Source organism: Alosa pseudoharengus, unplaced genomic scaffold (genome assembly GCF_046254945.1).
Source record: "Alosa pseudoharengus isolate Yale_2024_CS ecotype anadromous, Long Island Sound unplaced genomic scaffold, YU_APseudo_1.1 YU_APseudo_1.1_scf_3, whole genome shotgun sequence".
NCBI classification, from domain to species: Eukaryota; Metazoa; Chordata; class Actinopteri; order Clupeiformes; family Clupeidae; genus Alosa; species Alosa pseudoharengus.
The window spans coordinates 38,297,578-38,312,169 of record NW_027468718.1 but is presented as its reverse complement, the minus strand read 5'-3'; the positions used below and the strand labels follow the sequence as shown (position 1 = coordinate 38,312,169).

Below are 14,592 nucleotides of genomic sequence, written 5' to 3'. Positions count from 1 at the left end.
CATTTAATGAGTGGCTTGAGGATGAAGGCCATAGCAGGGACCCAGCTCCGCAAAATATTTGATATGGTGGTTTTTGATACCTGAAATCTATAAGCCAAGTCAGTATTGCATAGGCCCAACCTTAATTTCATCAATATAATCAATAGGTGGTCCTCTACTGTAAGTTTGTTGTGAATTCTCTCTACGCTGCCCATTATTTTTGTAATCAGCCACTCAAAGACCACAGAGGTCAGTCCTGTGAGAAAAAGCAATTGTGTAATGTTGCATTTAACAGTGGTGTAGGAGAATGTAGATTTGTGTAGATCCTCTTTCAGCTTTACATTTTCTGCTCGTAGTGTCTCCAATTCCTGTCGCAGGTTGACATAGTCCTCCTGAAGTTGACAGTATTTCAGGTTCAGATCATCATATTCTCTCCTTGGAACTGGGATGTCCTCTTCAGCTTTAATATAGAAAAATGAAAAATTAACATGTGCGGTAACCAATGAAAACAAGTTCACAATCCAGGGTATTTCACAGTTCCACACAATGAATTTTCCAAACATGACAGAAAAGAAGATACATTATTGATTTCTCATCAGAGACGAGCTTGCGGCCTATGGTGCAACCCTACGTATCCCTCATTTCACAAAAGGAAAGAAGCCGCTTTCTGCACAGGAAGTGGACAGAACTAGACAACTTTCTCGTGTGAGGATCCATGTAGAAAAAGTAATTGGTCGGTGGAAAAAAGAAGATACATTATTGATCCCAGGGAGAGATTTCTCCTCTGCATTTAACCCATCCAGGGGACAGTGGGCCTTGCAGGAGCACGCGCACGCTCACACACACACACACACACACACACACTAGGAGCAAACTGACTCTTTCAGTGAGGGTGGGAACTGTGACAATCAATCAGTTAATTGTAAGATGATAATTAATATATTCATACCAGGACAATGATCCATGCTGCATTCTTGTTCTGGAGGTTCTGGAGTTTCAGAAGGAGCACGTTGGTTTGCTGCAGTACTAGGTCCGTCTTCTCTCCTCCTTTTCCTATGGTACCTACAGTAACAGCAGAAATATACAGGTAGACTCAGCCACATGTCTCAAAACAGCAGCTGTAAGCTTATTAAAAACAAAATGCAGCACCTAAACGAGGTGGAGCAGCAAAGCTAGATCTAACGTTACAAATGTTTTCGCTAATCCAGAAGTCGCCAAATCAGTCGGTGAATGCACCATGAACAAAGCAAAAGATTGGAAGATTATCTAGCGTTTCTACTTCGGACACATCAGTTAACTGAAGGGAATTCGAGGTTAAGTCACAGGGTTGACAGGTATGGCTTAGGGGAAAACAAACAATACAAAAAACGACCGAGGAGGGCAACTCTAATCCTACCTGTCCATCTTTGCACCTGGGTTCTGGCTTTGTTTTGTGTATGTAAACACAGATGGCACAAAATCAGGACTACTAGAGTCCAATGACATCTCGCCTGCAAAAATAAAACACAAACACGTCTGTTTAGCTAGCAAGCTATCAAACTTTAAAGCTGCATAGCAAGCTAGCAGCTACTACTAGCTAAATCTAACTCCAGTCTATCCAATTTAAGCTGCATTTTATTATTATTCTACATCATACAATCACAAATGTAAACAAGGCTTTCCTGTAATATTAAAGAGTAGCCTATCTAGATAGATAACCTTACCTGATATAAAGTGGGCGCCGCAGACACGAGCATTTTTGATGATGTCCTCATTCCAGTCCACACGTTTAATAGCTTGCAGCCACAGACGCCTTCGGTTGCTCTGAAATGGTCGTGGTCCTGTCGGAATCCTATAAAACTTAAGTCCACTGGTTGAATAGCGGTTAGTACAACCATACACGCAACAACCTGACATGTTGATGCCTTATACAGTTCGTGAATACCTACTAACTGGTTGCTACCTCGTCTTCCTCAATCAGAACTGCTGGAAAATAACACGACTTCTGTTGCCAAAATGCGCGCGCAAATATTTGCTGACATCAGATGTAAATGGGTCTATTGACCTCTCCAGAAGAAGTCCCGCCTCCGTAACTTCCGTATCCATCCAACTTCCGGGCGTGGATTGTCTATGAGAAATAACATGGCGTTTCGAAATATCATACCGGTAAAACATCTGTAGGTAGCGAAGTTGAAAAAGCTGGTGGGCAGATTGGCCTACACACTTCTGCCATATAGTTTCCACTGGATTTTTTGATTGTCGGTGCCGTTTAAGTAATATACTATAGACTATATTTCTTAAACGGCACCGAAAATCAAAAAATCCAGTGGAAACTAGATGGCAGAAGTGTGTAGGCCAATCTGCCCAGCAGCTTTTTCTACTTTGTCACCTACAGAGTTTGACAGGTACGATCTTTCAAAACGCCATGTTATTTCCCATAGACAATCCACGACCGGAAGTTGGATGGATACGGAAGCTAGGAGGCGGGATATATTCTGGAGAGGTCTATAGTAAAACGACTCTTCGACTAAAAAAATTGCCGTCGACTAATTTTCATGGTCGATTAGGTCGACTAAGTCGACTAATCGCGGCAGCACTAGTTTTGTTTAAAAACAATGTGTGGTACACTCAAATGTATTAACTATGATGTTTACCATTTTAAAGGGCTAGTTTTCCTGATTACAATGGTGGGTATATCTTATCTCTGTCATGTAGCATGGCCACACAATAAGCCTTTTTGTCTCACAAGGGCATCAAGTATGAAAAAACGGAATGTTTTGTGCCGTCTGCAAAGGTCTAATAAGTTTATCATAACTTTTGAACAAAAGGTGACACATTGATTCTGTTTTTATCACTGAGTAGAGGACAAAATTGTGAATCTCCCATACACTCTATGTTTTTCTCTATCTACAATAGAAATTGGGAGAAAAATTAGATTAATCTTGACAAACTGATATTTTCGTGTTTTTTGGGGTTGAATTTTAAAGATATTTTTTAAAAATTATGTATGTTCTCCTCAAACTTATTAATTATATTTTATACCATTTGAAAGGGCTATTTCTCCTGATTACAGTGGTGGGTATATTGTATCTCTGTCATGTAGCATAATCATACAATAAGCCTTTTTGTGCCATAAGGCCATCGAGTATGAAAAAATGGAATGTTCGGCACAGTCTGCAAAGTTTAACTAAAGCTCAACTTGTTAAAGTAGCGGAGCACTACGGATTTGAGTCACTGATTCCTAAAAGTATCAAGAAAGATGCATTGTTGGTCCGTGTAGGTCAGTGGATCTTCTGGCCAATCGATTTCCGTTTCGGAAATGAAAATTAACAAAACATAAAACGAAGGATTATTTGATTTCCGTTTTAAAATACAAAATCGAAAAACGAGAATCAAGTTGTTTTCCGTTTTCCTAATCGGTTTCAAAACATCAAAAAACAAATACCGAAATTAGTCTTAAATTTCGATGATCATTATTCAATGAAGCCTATTCTTAGGCTAATCTGAGGAGGCCTAGAAGCTCGCATCATATCTTAGGCTAACTTGGTAAAAATACCTGTTAGATATGGCGGCCTTGGGAAGTGTTGCGAGGGATATAGAAGAGATGGTTAAAAACGACATGTCTTATGCAGAAAACACTTTAAATAACTTTTGTTCACAAAGAGGTTACTCTGAGAGGAGCATCTGATGATTTTGCACCCAGCATAATTAGGCATCCACTAACTCGGGACCACCTGGGAACTAAGGTGGCAAAAGCAGTTTGCGAGGTAGCCTAGGCCTTAGGGGATGCCAGGCCTGCGGTCATGTAGCCTACCATGCCTACTGTATGCAATCACTCATTTTACTTTGATGTATTTATTAGGTTGGTCCAACATACAGTACCTCAGAATTATTGGCACCTCTGCTAAAGTTGACTAAAAAGAGGAATGCAAATCTTTTGGAAATTGATCTTAATGCCTTAAGTAAAAAAAATAGGAAACCTATAAGGACACCAATTTTCTTTGTGAATGATTAATGTATCATAAATAACTAAATGTTCTTCCTTAAAATAGGGTATTGGCACCCCTATGTTACATTCCTATAGAGGCAGATATTTCATGGATCTAGTATACTATGCATCCTGATAAAGTTCCCCTGGCCTTTGGAATTAAAATACCTCCACATCATCACATACCCTTCACCATACAGATTGGCATGGTTTTATTTCAGTTGGCCTATTATAGCTGGTTTGATTTGCATTGAGCTCAATGAGCATCAATCATCCATAGTGTCTATTTGTTTACTGCTACTGCTCTACTATTACTATTCTACTGCTCTTCATCCTGCACATACTTATTCTTAATAGGCCTACTATTATATTGTTACTGTTTCTGCACTACGATGGTACTGTTACCACACTACACATAGCTGTACATACTGTACATATCTGTTTATATGGTTCATACTAAATATCCATATTTATTCAGTTTTTCTGTAATATATTCTGTTAATACACTGCATATATCTATATTGTTCTTACTACTATAATGTATACTGCCACTACATTGCACATATCTGTACATGATGTTCATACATTGTCCATATTACAGCCATATTTATTCTGCTCTTATAAGGTTACTGCTAATACACTGCACATACTTATATTTAATTTATACTACTCTAAACCACCTTCTGAAAATAACTGTATACTACTGTCTACACTGCACTATATCTTTTCTTTTGGTTAGACGCAAACTGCATTTCATTGTCTCTGTTGTACTCTGCACAATGACAATAAAGTTTAATCTAATCTAATATAATCTAATCAAACCAGGTGTCCTGAGCATCAAACCAGGTGTCCTTAGGCTATAAATTGGATATTTCCTCATTTTTCTACTGGCATCAACTTTAGCAGAGGTGCCAATAATTCTGAGGTACTGTATGTTGGACCAACCTAATAAATACATCAAATTAAAATGAATAAAATTATTGCATACAGTAGGTAGGCTACGTGACCGCAGTAGGCCTGGCATCCCCTAGGGCCTAGGCTACCTCGCAAACTTCACCACCTCAGTTTCCAGGTGGTCCCGAGTTAGTGGATGCCTAATTATGCTGGGTGCAAAATCGTAGGATGCTCCTCGCAGAGTAACCTCTTTGTGAACCAAAGTTATTTGTTAAAGTGTTTGGGATTTCTGCATAAGACATGTCCTTTTTAACCATCTCTTCTATATCCCTCGCAACACTTTCAAAGGCCGCCATATCTAACAGGTAGCCTATTTTTACCAAGTTAGCCTAAGACTATGATGCGAGCTTCTGGGTAGCCTACTCATATTAGCCTAGGAGCTAAGACTAGGCTTCATTGAATAATGACCATCGAAATTTAAGACTAATTTCGATATTTGTATTTTGATGTTTTGAAACCGATTAGAAAAACGGAGAACGACTTGATTCTCGTTTTTCGATTTTGTATTTTAAAACGGAAATCAAATAATCCCTCGTTTTTTGTTTTGTTAATTTTCATTTCAGAAACGGAAATCGATTGGCCAGAAGATCCACTGACCGAACGAGAGGTAATTTCTCTTAATCCATTACCGGAGCCGGTGGCACAGACTTCGACACCTCAACTCACATCGGCGTTAACTTTTGACCAGCAAATGAAATTGTTGGAAATGCAATTGGAACGAGACAAATTATTGGCAAGTGAACGTGAACGGGAAAGGAGGGAACGAGAAAAGGATAGAGAATTAGAGTATGATATATTGCGGCAGGAACAACATCGTTTAAAACTGTTGGAAGAGGGGAGAGCCTCTTCGCAACAGGACAAGCTGTCACATATAAGCTCTTACCCAAGTTTAATGAGCGCGAGCCTGACCTTTTCTTTTCTCTCTTTGAAATACTTGCAGATGACTACGGCTGGAGAGATTCAGAGCGTATTTTGCTTTAACAGAGTGTAATTTCTGGCAAAGCACAGGAGGCCTACGTTGCGTTGGATGACTCACAGCGGAAAGACTATGCTGTAGTGAAACTGTATATTCTTAAAGCGTACGAATTAGTTCCCGAAGCCTATAGACAAAGGTTTCGAAATTGGCATAAAAACGATAAGCAAACACACTTAGAGCTGGTGCGTGAATTGGCTGCGCTGTTTAATCGCTGGCGTACAGCTGAGGGTGTGGATACGTTTGCAGGGCTGTGCGAATTAATGATATTTGAACAATTTAAGAACATTATACCAGATCGTATTGCCACTTATATCAATGAGCACGATGTTAAAACGGCGGCTGAGGCAGCCGAGCTCGCTGATAAATATGTTTTGATTCACAAGCATAGTTTCCGTGCCCATAATCAGGAAGAGTTTCGTCCTCGTCGTTTTAATGTACCCAAGCATGATTTTAATTACAAGGAAAACACTGAGTCAGAGGATGCATGTAATTATTGTTTGCAGACGGGTCACTGGAAAAACAAATGCCCTGCTTTGCGGGAGAGGCGACGTAGTAGGTTTCAACCAAAGGGTGCCGGTTGTGCGGTCAGGATTGCGTGTTCTGAGAAACAGCAATGTATAAAACAATCAAATATGACTTCAGCAAGTGGTGTCCCTCTGAGTTCAGTGAGTGAGAGCACTGACACAGTCAGGGAGGTGCTGCTTTTGGAACGTCTTCCTTGTGGAGGTGCTAGTGAGAGCTATAACCCATTCATAACGAAGGGGTATGTTTCGTTGATTGGGAGTGACGAGAGAGTGCCAGTGCGTGTTTTGCGCGACACAGGAGCGTCAGAATCTTTTATTTTGGGATCAACTTTGCCTTTTTCTGATCTGTCCGACACTGGATTGTTTGCCCTTATCCGAGGTATTGGGATGCATACTATCTCTGTTCCGCTCCATCGGGTAGCTCTGGAGTCAGAACTTGTGAAAGCAGAGGTGGTTTTGGCTGTTCGTCCGTCACTGCCAGTAGAAGGAGTTGACGTGATTTTAGGAAATAATTTGGCAGGGGGGCGGGTGTGGCCAGAGATGCCACCGCCACCTGTAATAAACCATAAGTCTGTTCTGCCTATGAGTCCCGACCTGGAGGGACACCAAGAGTCAGAAGGGTTGGATTTGGACTGTGTTAATTTGACCTTGCCTGAGTCGCCACCTACTCTTTCCTGTGAGAAGGTAGCTGTTGCTCAAGGTAATGGGGAGGAGGGTGTACCGTGGCTGCGGTTGACAGCTTGTGAGGTGGTGCAAACTGGCATGGGTTTCAGACCCAATGATTTCGTTTCTGCCTGTCAGGTCCATGATTTGACTTTGTTGATAGATGGTTTGGAGGAGCTCAAAGCTCCAGTGAATGTGATTAACAATGTGAAGGGGTTACGTCGGAGGTTGCTGTTGGCCTGGAAGATGGGCCGTGAAAATTTTAGTAAGGCCCAGCAAGACATGAGAGAAGTGTTTGGTCAAGTGGTGGAACGAGCATTTAGTCCATACGATCAGGTCATGGCTTTGTTGCGTATGCCCACTTCACCATTTAGTGCTAAATTTGCTGGCCCTTATTCTAGGTTCCAACGAGTGTCCGAGCGTGACTACCCATTCCTTACCCCCGACAGGAATATACCCACCCAGTTATGTGACCTTAACTTGCTTGAGTCTCACGATTCGCCAGGTCACAGTTTTGGTCTGGGTTGTGTGGATGTGTCATCTGCTGCGGTGGCTGTGGTTAACAGTGCGCTTAGTCATCCGATGGTGGCAGCAGAGCTTGACTGTGGTGGCACTGTTGACCCAGTACTGCAGCCAAAGCTTGACTTTTCTGAAATATTGGCTAATTTGGATAGCCTGGTAGGTTATCTTTCAGAGAAAAGCTCAGAACTCAAGTTTTGGATTTGGTCATTTTGTGCTTCGATTTCAGATATGTTTACTTGTACTGACACCATAGAAAGCAATATAGGTGTTGGTGGTCCACCTGTTCGTCAGCTGTGTTATTGTGTTGGCCTTGACGAACGCATCAAATTGGGGAGGCCGAGGTATTTGGATCATGGTTGACCCTGTCTAATTGCACACACTACACATTCCCAACTTGCCTTGTTCCTGCAACACTACCACTTGGACATACGTCACATCAGGGGTGTGGACAATGTGACTCATTGTCCCACTCCTGTGCCACTAATGAATAATTGTTCCGTCTCATGTCTGCTGTCTCTCCTGTTACTTTTTCTCCTGGGGCCTCATTTATAAAAGTGTTGCGTAGAAGCCATCCTTCATTTGATCTTAGATCATTTCTGAAATGATCGTACGTGTGATTCAGAGAACACGAACGTACGCACAAAAAAACGTGCGTACGCCACCCTTCCAGATGTGCCCATTATAAATCACAAATGAATGTCAACTTGTGCGCAGCCGGATGGATTTAGGTCTCCGCCTTGTAAACACACCCTCATCAATATTATTAGCATATGTTTTAATGAAATCAATGGCCTAAAAGCTGTAGCCTATGTAAAACTATATATTGAAAACATTGTATAGGCCTAGCCTATGCCATCTGATGTTAACTAGCCTATATGCGTCAGTTCGAATAGCTTAACTAATTATGTTTTTTCCAGCAAAGCGTTCTGGAAAGAGATCGTATGCATCCATGTCCATTATCCTCTGCTCGCTTTCATTCCTTTTGCTTGCAGTAATGTGAATAATCAACATTTAGCCTATGTTTATACTTTGTAGAAAAAAAATTGGGTAGGCCTACCTTATGAAGGAAAGATAGGCCTACAGCATAATCCTGTACATTATGGTACAGTAGGCTACTGTACGTTTCCAATATGACCCAGGGTAATATGCTGATTTAGCCTACAAAACAGAGGACTAAATTAAGCGTGATATGTAGGCTTAACGTTTCTTTTAGGATAGGCTATGTTTTTGCTGAAAAAGTACCCTAGTTCGCCGGTCATTATTCATTCATTCTGCATATCTTTGCTATCGTTTTCTTTCAATAATGTCCAATGGCTTAAACATTGTCCTTTATTGTTTGCTTTAGGCCTACCTTTATATTCTAGCCTACATTATTCAACTCACGTACTGTCATCTGATCTTGGGCACTGCCAGTCAAAAAAAGCAAACAGGTGCGCGCTCTGCACCTCTTTACGCAACTCCGACGCAACACTAAATATGAAGATGCCTTGCTTTCAGAAGATAACTTCCGTCCCTTGGTTGTGTAGGCTATATATGATATAGAATATCTACAGCCTACATTGTATAGCTTACATTCAAATATTACCTTTCTGTTACAAAGCTGGGAATAGGCCTATGAGCTAAACGCGAGTAAACGCAGTTTATCCACCTCTGAAATTTCAGAAATAGAGTTTAGGCCTACCCATTTCTTATTAGAGTTTATCCACCTCTCAAAAGAGTTTATTCACTTTTAACATTCAAAACTGTATTATCCAATATTATCCTATATTCCCAATACTGTACAATAACCTCCACCATTATCAAACATGTTCTGAATGCGTCCAAAAACGTCTTTAACAATCTTCTGATATTGATCATGCATATGGCAAAGAAAGAGAAGAGATCGTTGGTCTTGGAATTTTGATCGCAAGACCTCAGATTACTTGCAGTACCCCGGCATTACCACAAGGAAATGGTCGTACGTCAAGTTTGAACCTGACGTGGAGATAAGCACTTTTCCACGTCAAAGACGTTTTTTATAAATCTGAGCGTTGGCATGGATTTGAGCGTACGCACGGTCTAAGATCAAATCTGTGCGTAAGAACGCTTTATAAATGAGGCCCCTGGTCTCTCCTTAAAGTGCTTTCCAAGGGCCCTGGATTGCTGGTGGATCGGGAAGTGGAGGTTTGGGGGGGTATGGGAAAAAATGTGAGATTGGGCAATGCACTTGGTGGTGGTTGGTGTGACATTTAAACTAAGGTTTTGTAGTGGTGTCTTGGGTTCTATGTCATGGTGGAGTAATGATTGATGTTATGCCTTGAAATAGTTTATTGTTTTATAGTTTAAATTCTTGATGTTATTGACCAGTGCAGAGTCCCATTTAGGTGGGCCTCTGTTTCGAAGGGGGGGGGGGGACTGTTACGACCCTGTTGACTCTTCTTGGGGCTACGCCCCTTTATTCTATGTGTTGCCTGTCTGTCTCCTGCAGGGTGATGAGTGCAGGGGTGGCGCCTAGTAGCTAATAGGCTGGACTACACTGAAAAAAAGGTCTCTTTGGGGTTGTTGAAATTGCATGAATTTATTGAAAGAACCTCACATGATTTATTAGTGGTCCTTCTGAAATTAAAAAAAATCATGTGAGCCTAAGCTATTCCTTGAGAATGTCAAATTCACATAATTGTATCATGTTGGATGGTAAGAACTAAGTGACGTGACCACCCCGGTAGCTCGTGCACCTGACCTGAGTTTAAGCGGGAAGGAGGAATCAACTGGCTTTCTTGCTCTGAAGACATTACGAGCGGCATGCAAGATCTACAATGTGAGGTAAATATCAATTGATTCTTAATCTTCGGTAGCTTTTCCGAATGTTTTGCCAAGCTATTGCGTTTTTACAGTACAAACAGATAGTTGCACTAACTTCTTACATCTAATCATACCAGCTATGGGTTACTGTTGTGGCGTCAGCCCAATATAACGGTCGAGAATGGGGTTATTGTTGTGGCGTTTTCGTCGTATTCAAGTGGTGTGTGTTTTACTATTTCGACACATGTTTCATAGCGAATTCATTTCATTTTCGGGAACCTGTTGTGGTCACTGCTGTACGTCAATTGCTGTGCGGATTTAGAACCTAGAAAGTGTACATCAAGCTAAGCTAGCTGGGTTTTGATGGCGCCAAGGCATGACTGGCTGTAACGCGTGCGTACATTGAAACCCATCGACAACTGGTGAATAAATGCTGAAGCTTTTTGATGATGATATTTGAAAAACGGTGTTGTGAAATCCTGCTTCAAACAGCCAAAGGAGCATTTTTGTTTATCTGGCAGTCACTGGTTAGCATTGCATATGGACAATAGCTGCTACATTTAGATAACTGAACCTTTCACTGTTCAATGCTACATGGTCATACATCTTGTTGCACTTAATGTGCTTTTGTACTTTTTAAGACGAGTAATGCTGAGTTTGTATCATGTGATTTGGGTGTTGCAGAGCGTGTAGAAGAGGATTTACCACCTGTAGAGCAAATGGTCCCTCACAGTCCAGTTCCAAATACACTTCAGAAGGAGCTTGCTGCAGCATTACTGAAATTGGAACATTTGGTGCATGTGCCAGGTAAGTTACAGCAATTGATGATTTTGTACACACACACACACACACACACACACAGCCCTGTTCTCTAGGTCACTCCCTTCTTTCTTTTGTCTCCCTCCCTCATACTTTCTATAAATCCTTTCTCAGGTTAATCTTGTATTCCTACTTCCCTCTTCTTTTCTTCTCCATCGGTTTCTTACTTTTTACCTAACTCTTCCACTTTCTCTCTCCCTCCTTCTTTTTGTTATTGTGTTGTACTTTCCTCTCTTTCTTCTCCATCAAACTGAACCTTTTATAACTGTTCAATGCTACATGGTCATAAATCTTGGTGCACTTAATGTGCTTTTGTACTTTTTTAAGACGAGTAATGCTGAGTTTGTAAAGCTGTACACAGGACAATACATGGTAAATTTGATTCATGAAGTGTTATACATTTTTAAAAGTTGTGTTGTGATCACAATGTTGTGTGTCTGTATTCATATTCTGTATTGGTATATCAACCTCCCTTTCTGTGTTCTCTTTCACAGTAAATGTGGCAGTGCAAGGGATGTGAATCAGCGGTTCAAAGTAGGTCTGATCTACTTGCTCATTACAAACTCCATCATCCCCACTTTGGCCGCACCACAAACTACCCCTGCACATATACAGATTGTCCCTGTACTTTTAAAACATGGAACGCTCTTATTGTTCACATCGGCACACAATTAGGTCAGACCTTAGATCAGTTAACCACCTTCTCGTGTCATCTATGTAGCTGTTCCAATTTGCCAAACGAAAGGGAGTATTTCATTCATGTCAACACACATCTGAGGAAAAATGAAGTTGTGTCTTGCATGTTCACTGGCTGTACTTTTCAAAGTTATGACTTGCAATGTAGAAAGTTCAAGGGACTAGCAATTTTGAAATGCACCGAATATTGCCCAAGAACATTTTATTTTTGTAATAAAATCACGTTTTTATTTCATTTGTCTGCAATGTCTGGAAATGTGAAATAAATGTTGTAAATGTGTACTCAAATTCTAGTTGTGGTTGATTGCTTCAGGTTATTGAAGAGGCTTTTTAAAATAACATGTTAATTTGACATGCAATAGTTTTTAAAATATGACATGAAAAAATCTTGTACATCGGTTGCATCAAAAAAATTATGTCCATCAAACAAGAAAAAAATCATGTTGGACTTATGACAATCTTATATATCAGTGGCACATGTAAAAATTATGTTCATCAAAGCAAAATAAATCATGTTTGACTGATAAGAAACAATTTCTTCACATACACATGAAAAAATCATGTTCATTTAACAGAATACAATTTGCCACTTTTAACATGAATTAATTGGACTTCGTGGACATGATTTAATTGATGCAACCGATGTACAAGATTTTTTTATGTTAATTTAACAGCCCATTTTTTTCAGTGTATATAAGAAGGCCGGGTTTCCCATGGACGCGCTCTTGGCCTATCGCTCATTTGTGGCTTGCTTCGATGGGGAGAGCTTGGAGAGAGCCGTCGCCGGTCGTGTAGCCCTTGCTGGGAGCTCCCTCCGTCTTCGTCGCGTTTTGTTTTGGTTATTCATTTCCCCTAGACACACTTTGCACGACATTTTGCTTTTATACATTATACTGACGTTTTCTATTTATGTAAATAAATCAAGTATTTATATTGAACGCTACGGTGTGGTCTCCCCCATTTTATGTCAGGTCTGCTTTGAGCCAAGCAGCCTTGACAGCCCTACACACACATGAAATGCATGTAGAGCAGTGTTTCTCAAAGTGTGGTCTGCAAGCTAGCCCAAGTGGTCCGTGAGCAGACGTGGTAAAATATAATATAGATGAGTTGTTTGCAATATTGAACCAAGTTGTATGTAAATCCAAACATTTCTGCAACACTGCCTATGTAAGGCATGCCAGTTTAAATCATATAAATTCTCTGACACAATAAGCAAGGTGCAAAGACAATCAGTGAGTAGGCCTATTGTGTAATTTACTGTTGAAGTAGGTCTACTTTTTTTTTTTTTAGCTAGGTGGTCCGTGAGGCTATTTTTATTAATTAAGTGGTCCTTGGTCTGAAAAAGTTTGAGAAACACTGATGTAGAGCTATGAGCTTGCTGTGGTGAGATACATGTCAAAATATAAGAATTTTTATAATTTTAATATTTTAATTCTTTAAAAATCTAAATAAAATCAATGCTAGTACTAATACATGAAAAAATTAAAATATAAATATATTTAAAAAGTAGAATCCATGCCAAAAATACTTTAAAAACAATTATTTAATAAATATTTCAGGAAAATATAAGTTCATAAAACAAATTTTATATTTCAGTAGGCTATTCAATTTCATTATCCTAAAAACCCAGAGTACCCCCCATACCAGGATGGTTTGACCGAACATGCCACCCGCCATCACCTGTAAAAACTCAAACGATGGAGTCGTGGTTGAAGCGTAGTGGTAACTGTTGTGCGCTGGTTAGGGGGTACTTGGCTATAAAAATATTTCACAGGAGGTACATCACTGAAAAAAGGTTGAGAACCACTGACCTAATCATTCCCCAATGTAAAAAGCGCATTAACTCCCTCCCTTCCACCACAAGATGATGTGCCTTGCGGCACATAATGGCAGCTGTGCATCACCCATATTGGTGGTGCTTAGTGAGGTTCTCGCTTCACTGTGAAGCGCTTTCAGAGTGTAGTTCAGCACTCCAAATAATGTGTTGTAGGTCTACCCACAGCATTAGTGTGTTATTAGCCAGTCTATTGGGAAGCATACAGGAAGGGGCGGAATATGTGTGTATGCTACACAGCTGCCATACTGGCTTTACAAACTAAGGAATATGAGAAAAATCATAAAGATTGGGCACTTGGATAAGTTTTTGATTTTTGGCAGGGTGTTAGGTATAGGCCTAAGGTTTTCAAAAAGCCATGGATACAAGTTGGGGTGGCCCCCCTAGTGGCAGTTATCCATAAAATCCAAAATGGCCCCCGCCGAAAAGAAAAAAGGTTATATATCAGCTTCCTTTAGTCTTAAATTATTGTATAATGTATTTTCTCTACTTTGTTTGATACAAGGAATCCAATTTTGATATGTTCTTCTTATTTTAAGTCCATTTCCATGTTAAATCTAGTATCATAGTCATATTTAGCTCATAAACTGTCACTATCTCTGAAAAAGTCACATTGAAATATTACTCAGGTCCCTAGACCCATATTTTACCTCCAAGGTATGCTTTTTCTTTGTTGATTGGACAGGTCACTATCACTATAGTGTCATAAATCACATGTTGTGACCAAAAGGACCATTGTTGAGGCCTTAAATAAACACAAATTCATAACTATGCCACAGTGAAAAGTTATAGTACATGGCTAACATAGGCTTTTCACCATGTTAAGGATCAATATTACATTTTAGTCAAATAACACAAAAAAAACAATTCATACTTA

General features: G+C 40.1%; 1 long non-coding RNA gene across 1 annotated transcript; it reads left to right on the top strand.

Annotated features, from left to right (window-relative positions):
* The first annotated feature begins 10,311 nt into the window (after positions 1-10,311).
* LOC143099770 (uncharacterized) lies at positions 10,312-12,561 on the top strand. Its single transcript, XR_012981746.1, has 3 exons — positions 10,312-10,387; positions 11,051-11,173; positions 11,680-12,561. It is a non-coding gene; the product is annotated as an uncharacterized LOC143099770 (long non-coding RNA).
* The last annotated feature ends 2,031 nt before the right edge of the window (positions 12,562-14,592 follow it).